This window comes from Alosa sapidissima, chromosome 14 (assembly GCF_018492685.1).
Source record: "Alosa sapidissima isolate fAloSap1 chromosome 14, fAloSap1.pri, whole genome shotgun sequence".
NCBI lineage: Eukaryota > Metazoa > Chordata > Actinopteri > Clupeiformes > Clupeidae > Alosa > Alosa sapidissima.
In genome coordinates, this window is record NC_055970.1 from 28,414,625 (window position 1) to 28,429,656 (window position 15,032).

Below are 15,032 nucleotides of genomic sequence, written 5' to 3' on the forward strand. Positions count from 1 at the left end.
TACATTTCTCCTAATGGCTGAAGCAGCTCTGATCTGATCTGATGCTGTGGGTCTGATGCTGTGATCAGCTCCACTCCTCCTCAGCATTCCTTATCACCTGGGTAATGTATAGCCACCAACGGGTCTCGGTGCCTGACTGCCCGATGCACATGTCCAGGAGGTGCACAACCCCCCCGCAGAGATGACCTCATGGTGAGCAGGGGCCCTGCAGCTACTGCACGCTATTGCAGAGGTCCAGTTTCCACACGCTCCTGCAGGGGGGACGGTACCGTGGACCAAAGGGATCAGCGCTGGGGCGCCCGACATAAAGCCCTCTCCTCTCCTTGCTCTCCTCTCCTTGCTCTCCTCAGCAATTGTCACAGAGGTTTATGTGTGAGTGGGAGAGTGATGGGCTCTGCCAGGGCGAATGCTGGCTGAAATGAAGAGTGGACCATCTGTCCGTCCAAGCTCTAAGTGAAGAAGGCTAACACACTGGGGCTAGTAATAAAAGGAAAGAAATGAGCTAGCATGCTGTTCACTGAATGCACATCATTAATAAATCTTATTGAATCAAAATGAATGTTTCTTTCTTTCCAAAAAGTAAGCGCTGATGGCAGACTTTGGGTGATACTGTTGTCTTTCTCTTTCATCTCCTGCATGAACTGATCTCTGCTTCTGTCTCCAACAGGACCAGGCTCCCTGCAGTGCCTCTGCAAATTGGAGAGGAGGGACAACATGAATGGCAGGAACTATGTGATCCACAGGGACTGTGGTGAACAGAGCCTCACAACCACCACACACACACACACACACACACAGTGATCAAATCAAGTAATCCAGTACTTACAAATATAGCCCTCCAAAATGCAAGAGTTCACTATGGATTTGGTAATTACAGTGCCTGAATGGGGATCTTGTGAAGCATGCATCTGACACTCTCCTTGCCATTGTTTATATGGTAAAGAAATTGTCAAAGCTGTCTCTTACTTATAGCACCATGAAATATGAGCACAGAGGGTCAAGCACATAATCGCAACATAATAGCTTCTCAATTGATTTTTCATGAAGTAGGCTTAAAGCAAAGCATAAAATTGTGACTACTTAAGAATAAGAGGAAACATCAGAGCAACCGGTTAAAAGATTAGAAATCAATCTGTGGAAATATTTTTCATGACTGAAATTGAAATGTGCAATCCTTTGCTGGCATGTCTATGACCATCTGTCATGACAGACTATCCACTTAACAAACACATTACAGTTCGTCCATCTCATGACAAACTGTAGCTTCACAGTGAATCAATTCATAAATTGTCTCCAAATGAATTTGTATGAATTCATTGAGTCAGCTGCACAAGGATGAATCAGCTACCCAGTGCATTCTGAGTGCTGTAAAAAACAGGACTAAGGTCTAGAGCAGGGCTTGAAAACGAAATTATTTTTCAAACGTTCCGTTCCGAACGGTTCAGATAGGCCTATGTTTAACGTTTTCGTTCTTGCATGCGTTCCGCCACCAACATATCGGTCCTGAACCGGTTCGGAACGCAAAATATCGTTCGTTCTTAAAGTTCCGGCAGTGTTTGGCGGGCCTATCAAGTCTATTTTTGTGGACTTTACCTTAGAATAGACGTAGGCTACTCATTATTTCCCCTTGATTTAGCCTATACCGTAGCTATGGCCAAAAATAATAAATCACAGGCGGCATCCAAAAACATTCAGATGGGCTATCCATCCCATAGCCTACAGACTTACTGTAGGCCTAACCTATGCCTATAAATAATTTCTTATCAAAAATATTTCTGGATACGTGCTAAACTCCTTACCTGGTTGTAGCCTTTTGGAGTTTTATCCATATGGAGATCTTCAAAGGCTTGCGCTATAATTCCAACCCTGTTTATAAACGAACCTGTCTGTTGCTGACAAGGCCTATCTCAAATTTCCTGTTTAACTCTTCTAGGCTACATAGAATAGGCTATAATTGCGCAAACATTTCAAATCCCGACTTTAAAACGACAAGGCGTGGACAGGCAAAATAGGCTATTACGCATAGGCTACAAACAATTTCCAAATCAGTTTCAGTAGCCTACGCCAGTGTTTCTCAAACTTTTACAGACCAAGGACCACTTAACCATTAGAAAAAACCTCACGGACCACATAGCTAATAGACACAATAGGCCTACTCACTGAACCCACCTTGCTTATTGTCTTTGCACCTTGCTTATTGTGTCAGAGGATTCATATGATTTAAATTGGCATAGCTTACATAGGCAGTATTGCAGAACTTTGGATTTACATACAAGTTGGTTCAATATTGCGAACAACGCATCTATATTATTTTTTACAACAGCTCGCGGACCACTTGGGATAGCTTGCGGACCACACTTTGAGAAACACTGGCCTACGCTACGAGCTGGCCTAAGATCCGAAGTGGCAGACGGATAGGTTACACTACAACAGCAAGACAAAATATACCCATTTGGACCAAAGGTCCATTTATTCGTTGTTTTTTTTATTTCAAACTGCAGAAATCAAATTATTAAGCTGTTATATAGAGAACGGAAAAAAAAAACGTTATTAACCGGTTTTGTGGATTTCAGAATAACGTTTCTGTTCCGGAACAGTTGAAGACCATTTTGTTTTCGTTTCCGTTTCCGCTCCTCGTAAAATTCCGTAAAATTCCGTTCGTTTTCGGTTTTCGTTTTCGTTCCTTGAACCGGTTCGGAGCCCTGGTCTAGAGTGCACTCTCATTCTTGCCAGTGAGGTAAGGTGAATCAGTAGCCCTGCACATAAGCTACTGTTATCTTCAGACCCAGAGGTTTGTTCTGTCATTGCATCACATAAGTCACCAGTTAGTCCCAGAGCAGCTGCAGCCTACATTCGAGGCGGATGGCTTTTGACCTTCACTCACTCTTGACCCGCTCTGCTTGTGCTTGGAGCTCTCTCTCCTTCTTCATTCTCTGACCAAATCTAATTTTGGCCTTTGGCAGCCTGTGCAGCTGTATCATCCTTCTAGAAAGATCACAAGGAGTCGTCTTCGTGCCTCTGTGGACATTTACTGTTTGACTCCACATCTCCATACAGCGTTCAGTTCCCGTATAGTTCGGTCCTCATTAAAATGGCTGACGGATTCCGACTTCCTCTGAGAGTGAAGGGCAGAGGGCCATTTGGGGCCTCTGGGATCAGAGGGCTGAGGTTTCACAGATGACCACCCCCACCCCACCCTAACCCCGAGCCCGAGTAACTGTCTTCGGGCATTCATTTGTCTGAAGGAAGGATTGCGTAGCCGCTCATGCCTCACTAGTCACAAGCTCACGGCTCGGTTCCTCTTGTTTGCAGAACATCAATCGGCCTTGGACTCGAGAAAGAGAAAGCAGAGATTTTCCTTTGCTGAAAACAGAAGGGTACCAGATGCAGGCCATGCACAATATCCCTGCACCTGCCTTCTGAACTAGGAATGGAACAGTTTCAAACATCTGGCCGTTATAGAGAGCAGTCTTGGACAGAGATGTCAGTGAGTTGGAAATTAAATAATAAATGGTCATGAGCAAGCTAGCTGCTCACTCTCAAGGAGATCTGGCATAAAGGTAGTAGATCATCATGAATCAATAATACGATTAATACTGTAGTTATTAATTTAACTTCTTAATAAGTCCATCGTCACTTGTCCTACCTCGAGCATCTTTTCCCTGACCACAAATGATTGATAATTTCCTGCATAATGACATGGATTGGCTGCAATGAAAGAGAAAGCTCAATAAAGCTTATTTCAATTTTCATCTCAATCTCAATCTCATCATTTTTTTCTAAGATGGAAATGAGTTGGTCTGTTTCAGAAAACAGGACCTCCTTCTTCCTTTCACCGAAAGCCCTGGGGAAACATTGAAATTTCTAAGCTCGATTGGACTGAATGAAAGGTTTCTGTTTGGGGAAGGCCACAGGGCACAGGGGGAAAACATCAGAGGATGGAGGACGAGAGAGGGGAGTAGGCTACGTGAGTAGACAGGATGATTGAGGCCACTGCCCTCTTGGAGAGATGTACACACATAACAGCTGAAGGCACACCTGCTGCAATGAGATGGGTCTGCCTTCAGGCACTAAATCTGGTTAGAGGCTGTCAAGGAGCCGACTCAGTCTCACAGGCATATGTCTGTGACACGCTGTTTGGAAGATGCAGTTCCTCAAAATCATTGTTTTAGGCTACCTTGTGTTTCAAAATGTTCTATAGAATATATTTGCTTCATGTTCTGTGTATTTTCTAGTTGTGTCAGCACATTGTTATGGACATAACGCATGTGTTCTGCGTTGAATGATAACAAGGAGCGGTTCCCCCCAAAGATGGGTTTGATTGGGTATATGTGAAAGCAGCAATCGCACCGCTTCAGAACAAAATAAACGGACCAAGACCGCTTGGAGGAGGTGGTCTGGGCTCATTTCCAATCAAACTCTAGCAATTTGTTTACAGAGAGAAGGCTATTGGGCTGATGTAGTAGGACAACTGGCTTGAGCTTACGTTTTTGTACACATTGTAACATGGCATGCATGTTTTATTTGTTGAGCCTTTCATTTGTATGCCCAAATAAACAAGCATTATAGGCTACTTTATTTTTCAAGCATTTCCTTTGTTTAATTGATATTTGGGCCGATGAAGAAATACTCTCGATGTTGTGGACCACACAGAAAACATAGCTGTGTTGAACGTGTTAAGCAACTTCAGGATATTGTTTTCAGCTGTCAAATGTGACCAATCAGAGAAGAATTTAATCACGCGTGGGTTTGTTTGTAGAGAAAATTTATTCTCATGAGGGGTTGTTTACATCATTTGTTCTGCTCTAAATGCTGCAATGTGGTTGTAAAACTAACCCAGGAACAATGGAAAAAATGTATAGATTCAGCTCAGATTCAGAAGTTTACTTGTGATTTTGTGCTGTATGTTGTCCCTATATTCTGCCTCAGTGTCACTGAAGTTCTCTAGTCCAGCCAGGTTGGTGTAGCCATATGTACATCAACCACCTGTTGACAACCATGGTGAACTGCAGCAGGGATGCCATTACATTCTAGACCATTGATATGCTTCCTGCATGGAGGAGAAGACAGGAGACCTGTGAGTAAGTCTGTGAATTAGTAGAAACTGCTGAAATCATGTCTGGGCCTGCAAGACTACCCCCAGTTACAGTAGATACTCCAGGCTGTTACACAATCTCAGATAATGTGGCAAGGTGCCCATATCTTTTCAGGTCCTGCTTTAAGGCACTATTGAAAAGTTAACTCCAAAGTTAACTTCAAAGTCTGAATGAATATGAATGCCTATTGAATGTGTTTTATGTGACTGCAATGTTTAAAGCAGTGAGATTATTTGGTTACTGTTGACAGCAATAACATAAAACTTGCACTCATGTTAAAACTCAAGGCTTCCTTGCAAAATAGATGGCAATCTGTTATTCTGTATTTGAAACAAAAACAACGAATCTGCCTATTTGTGCAAGTGCAACAACTGACCTACAAACCTAAACAAATGAAAGGATATGGCTTTATTATTACTCCTCCTTCCAGCTCCTGCCTAAGGCATCATCATTCTTAAAAAAGATTGACTTTTTGTCAGTTCACCACTTGCAGGACCAAACTGACGGTAATAACAATGCATCTTTACTCCAATAAAATTCAAACTCTGTCTAGACAAGAAGTGCTGACTGTTGAAACACTTTAGTTCAGAATCAATCAGTAATTGTGCTAATGAAGCTTTACATAAACTGTGGTTATGGCTATGCCTTCATCTAGACTCTCCTTCAAATGAAAGCAGAATTATCATAAATATAATACATAAATTTTCAGATATGTATGACTCTAAATTGGACTATTATATTATTCAGATCACAGAGAAAGATATGAAAAGATCACAGAATTATTACAACATTGTACTATACATATCAATGTGTCTCTCAACTCCAGGAAATGTATATTGATTGTGTGGATAATAAACAGTTAAAATGCTTACCAACTAGCAGGATATTGCAAAATCTAGTAAAACTACCATGTACAGTTAGCCTGGAAAATCCAAACCCTGGTAATCTAGAAAGATTAAGGGTCTGGCCACGAACAATGTAATTGGATAACACTAGACCATGTTCACTCTGAATGATTTTGGGACTTCGACGCAATCAGATAACACTACGACCAATGTGTACTGTCCTCCAACGTTGCAGCGCTGTCTTCATCAGTTTAGCTGGTTCCCCGGAATGCAAGGGGAAAAAGTAACGTGCATCATTGCTCATTGCCAGAGTGTCTCACAGAGACAATTCCATTGTGCTCTCGCGAGAACTCTGGATTTCCAGGGTAATGTACAGTGTGTGTGTGTGTGTGTGTGTGTGTGTGTGTGTGTGTGTGTGTGTGTGTGTGTGTGTGTGTGTGTGTGTGTACATATGTGTGTGTATTTACTCTAATGAATAAAAATAAATGCTGGTATGTGTTCTTGTTTTTTTCTGTAAACAGAGGTTGCACTGGATTAAAACAGAAGTAATCCCTTAGAACACTGCACATTCATTACCCTACATGCCTACAACAGCCACTCTGTAACACACAACAGAAGAAGACAACTTGTTTATCTCACAGGGCTTACAGTAGGTTTGTGTCAAATGTTCCTACAAAGGGCATAAACACACAAGTCATGTGTATGTATTCCATTCTGTACTGTATATGTTGAGATTAATGGCCAAGATGACTAAGAAAACCAAAGACATGTACAAACACGCATTCCCAGACAGAGACCTTTTTGTGGGACATAGGTCAGTTAGGAGAAGATGGAATGGGCTGAAGACAGGGATGGTGACCTTTAAAAGGGCCCAGGTGAGGTTTCAGGCCTAAGAGGTTTCTGCTGACTGCCAGTAGCCCTTAAATTCAACTCATTAGATTTTACATTATAGTATATATGCTTTAACAGCCATGCTGTACAATGTGTTCCCACTGATTCATTCCACTCAGTCGCAGCTTCACTGCTAACATGTGATGACATAGCCTATAAGATCAGATGTTTCTACTCTGAAATGTCAGATACACAACAAAAGGCTCCACTCCACAGAAAACGCCTTTGCCGGAATGTCACCCTAATATGCTGAGACAGATTTGTGAAATTACATAATATCTACACAGAAGATTGGTGTCATAGATGTACGTCCCCCATATATGTATGCACTTGCATAATACTCCTGGCCTGCTACAACCAATCCCCAGTGAATATTTGTGCGCATTTACCTTAGACGTTTTGTGTGTGGTTTGGCGCTGGCAGAAGGCATGTGCTAATCAACAAAGGTCTCTGTGAGATACTACTGTACCGGCACACCAAGAGAGCTTCAAAGAGCGTGGTGGCATTAACAGCTGCCGTGCTGTTGGTGCTGCGGTGACGGTGATGGGGCTGGACGTCACTGTTGGTTGCGGGCGGGATTAAGCCCCCCGTTATCCTGGCAGCAGGGCAGCAGCCACCGGAGGCTGTCGCTGAATTATTTGTGTGCTGATTACGACACCGAGCGTGGTGTGATGATGAGAGAACACGGCGACGCCGAGCCAGGCGAAACTGGGTCACGCAGCCCACAGAGATTCCGACTGTACCAGTCAGTGATGTGGAAGGAAGAATCCTGTGCAGAGACCCTGCTCCGCTCGCTAACACACTAGCAAAACCAGCCAGTTCAGTAGCTCAGATCAGCCTGGGAGCGGGAAAGGGAGAAGCCTCTTTATTTTTGTTTTCAGGGAGGGTGAACATAGTAGGCTACATGCTCAGAAAATATCCATGTATATCTTGTAGTCCATCTAATCCCAGACTAGAAAACAGGAGAGGATTTTGTTTTCCTCAGGCCCATTTCAGAGGAGCTTGGCTTTATAGCAGGCTTCAATGATCTCATGAAATGAGGAAACCAAGCTCAAATACAAACATTGCTGACTGTGAACACAATGATCACTGGAACTCTCTCCTTTGGGTAGAACAAGATGGGACAATACAAAGTCTATGAAGGTCACTTTTGACCGACACATCTTTTTTCTTGCCCCATTATGTCATAACAAAAATGTCCCATAGGACAAACCAAGCTCCATTCCCCCCAAAAAATTGTCTGCCTCTAGAAGCTGCGAACAATAGCCTACATACCAACCACATCTTCTCCGGTGTAATGAACTATCATTCTGGTGAAAGTTCCAAGCTTCTGTCACTGTATTGCAGTGTAAGATTAAGGTTGTATATCACCTTTAGGAAGCCAATGACAAACAACATCTCATCCATATGAAAATGAAGTAAATAGATCTTAAAATAATGTAAAAAAAGTGTTAAATCAGTCTCCAGTTGCTGCTAATGAATTAAATGATGAACATCCTGTCATTAAAGGTTGTATCAGCGATTGCAGGCCCAAAAAAGGCTCAAACATAAATGATCACATTCATCTATTCTTTCCTAACGATCCGCTAGCTGTGCGCCCCATAAGTAGGCAAAAAGCGCGTCTCTGTAGGCAGCCTAGGCTCTGAGATCTGCACACAAAAACAATTGCTACCAACAAGTGTTGCCAACCACTCAAAGGCAACATAAAGTGTTCCAACCAATAACCAATGAGATGCGCATTCAGGAGAGTTTCAATTGCACGGGAGGGAGGGGGAGGGAGTAGCGAGCTAGCTCTCTGTTTTGTTTGAACGTCAACAGAAGTGACGTTACCCCGCCATCGCTGATACAACCTTTAAGGGTGTTACTTAATGTGTCCCTTCAGGGAGGAATGAAGAGTCAGAAAAACCTCCTTTCTCAACCTGTCATGCAGTCCAAGGCTAAAGCTGAGGGGAACAAAAGGTATACAGTCATACAAACATCAGAGTAACCTATATATATCATTCCATATCTCAGCTTCTTATGTACAACTGATGTATCCATAAAGCCTTTGTGTTGCCAGTAATGAACATCTCTGTTTCTTTTGTCTTTGTTTTTTTTTTGGGGGGGGGGGGGCTTTCAGGGACAATAGACTTTGAAAACAATTTGCTGAAATAGCTGGGAAATTATAATTAGCAGAAGACTATGAAGGTTTTGTTACAGTTTATACACCTTTTTCAAACTTTTTAAAATTTCACTCGAAGGACTTTGATTTCATCATTAATTAGATAACACATTGAAACCTCTGATACTTTTGCTGCACAGTCAAGGCTGACTGCCAAAGATGCAAATAATGAATGCATCGGTTACTCTGAAGGTGACACTGAGCATGGGACTGTATTTCTTAAATGGAGGTAAACACTGATTTATGCAACTGCCAGTGATACAGTCATAACTCAAAATGCATTGTTCCCCTGCAGCCCTGGAACATGGATAGTGAGGCGAGATGCTGCATTACGGAGGCAGCTGTCCTGGCCTGTCAAAACAAATGCTCTGTTCCTTGCGACGACAGATGTTGGCTTTTCACTGCTCTGACGTGCTTTGGTTTCTACTTCTGCAGGTGAATTGTGCAACTATGTCTCAGTGCTGTCTTTTTGTAGCTACTGACTACTGTGTGATGCCTTAGACTGTACACCAAATTCCACCAGGGCATAAATCTAAGAGATGAGCTTGCTCGAAAGACATAAGCAAGCAGTTGATGAGTGATTAATTACTACAGCTGTTCACTGCATGTTCTGATAGCCTGTAATATATAATGTGCCATAAAGAAATTACTGCAGCCATCAAGTAATTATGGCACACAATGCTAATATCCAGGGGACCTCATCTGAGATCTCAAGTGAGCACGTCACAGACCAGACTGTCATCTGATTGAAGAGCGGTGTTATCCCTGCAATGAACACTTCATTATTGAGGCCTGAAGGAAGGGACAATTCTCAAATCTTAACACAAACACATTTATCTTGAGAATAATGAGAAATGTGATATTCCTGTCATGATGACATAGGCGGACCTCATGCCCTCTGCATGCCCTCTGAACTCAATAGTGCCTGTGAAGTAGGGCTAGTTGGTGAAAGTAGTCCGTGGTCTCTCCCTGCGTCCCATAGCACATGTAACAGGGTGGTACATGGGAAGGGCCAAGGGGCCAATCACAGTAGCCTGACTACGCCACCCTGAGGCCTAGTGCATCAGGAAATCTTTAAGAGATTGTACCGCTTTCAGGTTCGTAACTACACAGTGGACATGAATTACAGGAAAACAATATTTATTAAAACAAAGGTAGGGAAGTGGAGATCTGAGGGTGGCAACTATGGAAATTCAGACCAATACCATGCAAGCATAAAGAAAAGGTTCACCTGTTACACAGCAAAGGTACACAGTAAAGCTACAAGGAATACACCAAAAACATCACACGTGCTTAAACTAGACCCCCCTCAGAGCCACCTCCCTACTAAATAAAGATGAAAGTTACAAACAGAAGGACAAGACAGGCAACACAAAAACCAAACATAAAATAACCAAAGCAAAACCAAGACAAGACAAGACAGCAGCACGACCCATGTTCCCCATCAGCATGACTGCTGCCTAAAAGAACAGAACACAGAAGATTAAACAAAGAACACACCACAATATACATAACATAAAACCACAAATGTCTATGGGGAGACAGCATACCCGACGGTAGCAGGCAGGGGCTACACCAGTGGAGTCTACATTGCTACTGGCTACTGCCCCTCTTAAGTAGCACTCCACTGGTGCCAGATTGATCAAATGCCCCGCCCCCTTCATTAGCACTTCCAGGTGCTATGGGGAAATGGCAGGCAGAGAAGGTCTACCTGCTACACACACATCTTCATTACCAAACACCTATTAAACCAGCAGGGAGAGTTCAGGCGACTCATGTTTTATTCACAATCAGATAGATCCCCTGAACAAACCTGCAGAACATCTTAAGGGGGCCAGATTCAAAGCACACCCTCTCTCCACTTTCAAGCAGGGGTTTGAGAACATGACCTTATCCCTTATTTGAGCTGCATCCCACTGCTGCTTGCTGCTGACTTATCACAAAAAGGAAGATTGGTACTGAATCTCTTTTGTAATGGAAATACAAGTGAGGAACCTAATAGTCTTAAACGCGGGCATTTCAAATCTATGTCAGGAAAAACAAATGAAAATACATTCCCCAAGCCAGGGTAATAGATTGGCCAGTGTGCTGTTGAACCTGAGGGCTGTGCTACGCATCCTTCCTGACTGTGCAGGCAGATGAAAAAGCAATTCATTTAAATTAAGTGCACAACTTTGAAAACACATTTTCCAGGTTAGGGCATTTCTATTCATTGAGGAAAATGTTCCATTCCAACACATTCCAACATATCATGCAAGCAACAGAATGTCTCCACAGTTTGTTTATTTGACAATTGTGTGCCAGCTAAATGCTAGTAATCTACTAAATTCAGCTTATTTTGGGACAGAAATGGCCATTGAGTTTAAATCACAAAGTAGTACAAACCATTTTCACGGAATAAGTGTGCAATTACCCTTTATTACTTGATGCAAATGTTATGCCCCTACGTTGGAAATCAACTCATTATCACAAACTGTGCTGTAAAAACAGCACATGCAAAACAGCCAACAATAAGATGAGTTTTGGCTCTAATGAATGGGCTGATATACTGCAGAGGGAGTGTGGTGTATGGATGGTCTTTGCCACAAGGGCTCAGTTGGGGGGAAATCTAGAATGAGATGGTAAGTGATACTGAATCTTTCCAAAGTGATGAGTCTGACTGACCTTCCACTCCAGTGTTCACCTTGGGTTTGTGTAATGGCTCCATATGAACAGTACATTGGCACAGGGAAATGTTTGCAGATCATTAACATTGCTTGCATTTGCCTTACTTAAGTCAAGAATCCTATTTAGACAACTGCTGTTTAATTAGGGATGTAAAATACATTTTATGAACCCTTCCTCCCTTTCATCACATTTCTTTTCTTTTTCTTTCCTTTAGCAATTTTGTCCAAAGTGTCTCCCCTGACCAAACCCTTCGAATCAAGCAATCAGCCCTTGAGCAACATTGCCGTCCACATCATAGTACTCGAAATCCTATTATTATTAATAATAATATGTCTACAAAGGCAGATAAAGATGTGGTCAGATATCCTAGAACCATTAAAACCTGCGTACATAGCTCTAAAAAAACTAAAGAACGCGGTGTGTACATCAGGGCAGTGTTTATTAACTTCAGAACTTGTAACACACTGCACTGCATGGGTGTAAAATGTAAAAAAAAAAAGAAAAAAAAAATATTATTATTATTATTATTAACACTCTACGCATAGGCCAAAATAAAAACATATATAGTAGGCCTAGGCCTAGGCTATGCTATATATTGCAATGATGACCACCCAGTAATCAATAATCAACTAGATACAGCATGGAATGATTAGTGATTTCTGATTGACACATCTGAATACCTATCTGAAACCCTAAATATTTTCCCCCGAACATCTCCCCCCAATCAAAACACATCGGTACTGACACATTCTATGACACAGAGAGGGAGCGGGAGACACAAACACTCACCCGCACACACACAGACCGGGAAAACAGGAGGTAGCCTACAGGGGAACCAACAAAACAGTCCAACAAGGGTAGAAGCCTCGGCGCTAAAGTATGCTATATATTGCAATGATGACCACCAATGATCAACTAGATACAGCGTGGAAGCGCGATTTCTTCCTACCGTAGCCTAGGCCTACTTGTCCAAAGGCCCATACAGCATCCAGACCCCCGGCCTCCATTACCCTGCTTCTTTCTCACCTTGTGTCCAGTGCAGCTCTATGCCCTTTAGAAATCCATGACCTCACGTAAGTAAAGGGGTTGAACCGGGTAAGCGGCGGGCCAGCAGATGCATTCCTTAGTGCAGACTTCTACTGTATGTGTTCCACACCACAGCAGTTATGTCCTGCTCTCTTTGCACTGTCTCCTGGCTTAATGGTGATTAATGATCTGTAAGAAACACTGGCCAGCTTGTAGGTCAGTTCCAAGGCACTGGGATTTTGCTTAGCTATCAGTAAATATGACTTAATCCTAATAATTCTGAAAAATGGGCCAAACAGTTCAATATAATGACTAAGTATGCATATAACACTACAAATAAACTCATGGTCAGCTATTTATGAGACAGGTAATAAAATGTAAGCCTCTAAAATTGTTGGTTCTCTGTGTGAGTCTGGTGCCATGCTGTTTGTGTTCAGCAGCCAACTGCTGTGCCAACGTCTTAATGTAGCGCCTGGAGTGGCTTCACATGTTTACAGTTCAAATCCTCTCAGACGTGTAATGATAACTCAGTGTGCTGAAGGATAACCTGAGCACTGAGTGCACACTTACAATAGGGGACTTGTAAAAGAGTTTGCAAATGAATTTGACAGCTACCAAAGCTACTACTTTATTCAAAAGTTTAAGCTTTGATGTACCAACAGCAATGCCTTAGTCAAAACTTTACAGCATTTGTAATTGCCTTTCTAAATTAAGGACAGGAATAAAATTCATTAGTTGTAATTCATATGTCCGATCGATACATAATATACAATGTACGCAATATAATATAAGCTCTGTACATTTGCATGGTAACTTAATTGAGATGATTCAGTCAGTTTTACAATTCTCAAACATTAGATTAAATGGAATTGAAATCTATCTTGTGATGTCTGAAATATCGGCAGGGGATTGGGACGACATCCAAAACTGAGAATCAATTAAATCCCCATCACTCCCCTGTGCAACCGACGGGCCTCTCATTCTCCTGATCTTGCATTAACTTTTTTTTCTGTTTTTTTTTTTTTTGCTTTCCATTCATTTCTCCTGTGCTGTGTCTCTATAAGATGTGGGGAAAGAGTTAGAGTCCCTAATTGAAGCAATCACTCACCTGCTAAAGCTGTCCCATATGCTAAAGAGCTGCGAAGTTGTGGCGAGCCGGGGGGAAGGCCTCCGGGCTGGGGGGGGGGGGGGGGGGGGGCAGCAATAGTACTTTTTTCGACTTATTTGCTGTGACTGACAAGTAAATTCTAGAAGGGGAAAATACAAAGCGTGTCCTTGTCCACAAGAGTCTTTGTTGACTGAAAGATTTCATGCTCCTTTGAAAAAAGAGAGAAGGTGCAAGAGAGGGAGAGAGAGAGAGAGAGAGAGAGAGAGAGAGAGAGAGAAAGAGAGAGAGAAACAGCATCGACAGCATTCCACTGAAGTCACCTTGCTGTTCAGTGTAAGGTCCACTGTTCATCGGAGACACAGCTCACCACCACTGTAAAGGTTCTGGCATTGATATTTTCAATCAGCGTTTTGAATACCATTGTGACCAGCAATGGGTCTTCCACACCATTCCATCTGCCACAGGGCAGAGCCCTGCCCCAGAAACCCCCTCAGTGTGCCAGCTTAGGTGCCCATTATGCTCCCTCTCAGCCATCCTGCCATCTGCTGCCACTTCATGGACTCACCGTCCACCCACCAAATCGCCACAGCAATCTGCAAAACTTTATGTAGACTTTGTCATTCTGCATCATTTTTTGTCAACATGTATGCAAGTATTTTATTATCGGACTTATAATATGGTTATTACCATGTTAATAACATACAACTGACATAAGTATTACAAGTTGGAAATATCAAAACAGCAAAACTCAGGTGAAACACATGGGCATGGACCAAGGAGAAAGAGAGATGTGAAAGGCAGAGAGAAAGTGAGAGACAGATAGAGAGAAAGTGAGAGAGGTATAGAGTAAGGTGCTGATGTTGAGAAAGATTACAAATGTAGTGTCAGACAAATAGCTGATGTGACATTGCCTACAACATAGCATGTCCTTTTCCGATCACTATGGTGATAAAGGCCCCTCAAGACTGTGTGTCATGCTTTAGATGAAGGAGGGTGCGGCTTGCAGCAGAGCACGTAGTCCATATGGGTTAACTCCCAGGGGGGTTGCAGCTTGAAGGATGAGTACTTTGAAATGAGCTATTAGATGAAGATGTAAGTGGTTTCTCAGCGATGCATCACACAAAAACATGGCTGCACTCAGCTTACGTACCACATCACACATACACACAGATACACAAAGATAAACATACAAACACATGTGGTCATGACTGTCATGATGGTCTATTACCGTGTCACAG